Source organism: Solanum stenotomum, chromosome 4 (genome assembly GCF_019186545.1).
Source record: "Solanum stenotomum isolate F172 chromosome 4, ASM1918654v1, whole genome shotgun sequence".
In the NCBI taxonomy this organism is placed as follows: Eukaryota; Viridiplantae; Streptophyta; class Magnoliopsida; order Solanales; family Solanaceae; genus Solanum; species Solanum stenotomum.
Window position 1 is genome coordinate 50,828,704 of NC_064285.1, and position 1,730 is coordinate 50,830,433.

Here is a 1,730-nt window from a genome sequence, read left to right on the forward strand (position 1 = left end):
CTTAACTCCATTAAAGATCAGATCCCAATACAAAAGTTAATGTTATTGTTGGCACTATATTGAAGGCTGCCAAAAGTGGATAGAATGCAAAAATTGGGGATAACATTATCTACTACTTGTGTACTATGTGAAAATCAAGTGGAGGAGGCATCAAATCACCTATTTTCTTAATGTCACTTCTCTGCATACATACGAAAATCCCTCGGTAAATGATTGGACTTCAGTAATCATGATGCCCAATGGCTAACTTAGTCAGCTCTTAAGAAAATGGACACTTGAAGAAAAAAATGAGGCATTAAATAAGAAGAGCACTTAGTTTTTTTAGCAATCAGTGAGTCTGTTTTTGCACGTGTGTGTTAGTATGTGCATATGTATGAACAACAACGTCCACTACTCACTTAGTGGCATTTGCTCTTCAAAAACCTTTAGGAATGAAACCACCAGGTGTACACAAAGACTCCGTGAAATAGCAATTCAATTACACATAGAGGGACAAACACACAAAAATGACAAGAAAAATTAGAACTGGTCAATTCATATCCAGCTTTGCTTATAATTAACTGTTGAAAACTTCATCGTAAGTAGGATGTCCTATATATAGATAATTGTATAGAAAGAAATAGGTCAACTATTGTGTGTCTATATGAGTTGGCAAATTTGTAAACATTGACACTTTTGCTTGAATGGATAATTTAAGATTTTGACAAACAAAAATAAACTAATTCTGCAACAACTTCTAATTAGAGGAACTTAACACAGTTATAAGCCACACATCTAACATAAAATTTAATATAAATATTTTTTTTCCAGATGGGCAATACAGGTTGCACTAATTACACAAGAAAGCATGATGTAATGATAAGACTTCGATAAAATAACTTTACAGCTAGAAACAATTGTTTAGGGAAAAGAAAGGAGTATAATATGGAGATGAGGTGATCGAGATTCGAGTTAACTAAGGAAATACAGAATGACAAATATAAACATCATGAGACTAAAGAAGGCACAAATTCCTAACACGATGGAACTATAAACTACACCTCAATCTATCTAGTTGACTATATAGACATTAGGAATTATAGACTTTTTGAAGGTGACGAGAAACAACCATTACACAAAGTAAGTTCCATGCATGCATTTAAAAGTTAATAACATCAAATCAATTTTCTTCCAGATCTTTCATCAAACAGATGAGAACAAGTTTTATTTCAAATACTATATCTTATTCTACTACACAAACACAATAGGACACAAGTCTACTATTTTATCTTTCTTGTGTGACTGGGAATATTTCCTTTTCACATCACAAGACACGTAGATTGATAATTAATCACACATCATTGATATTTCCTTTTATATTGAAAGACATGTAGATTGTGATAGTAATATGTGACTAATGGGGGTGAGAGAAAGACTAAAACTAGAAGATACTGAAAATGAGGAAAGATTACCTAGAACTTGGCAGCTAACTTTGTCCTACAGTGTATAGAGCAACAATCATCCTGGGGAAAAATGATGAAACAAATTTAAGGTGTGACATCTTATGTGGAATTTTACCTACATTATGATGCATATAATTTTAACAGAAAGTAAGCTCCACATTTTCACTTAAAGGTTACAATTAGAGTTAGTCTAAGTAGAAAATGGCTATATTAAAATCAACAAAATAAATTAAAATATTGGCAAACTGTTACTAACTTGGTCAGTTGAAAAACAGTGGTCATTCAATT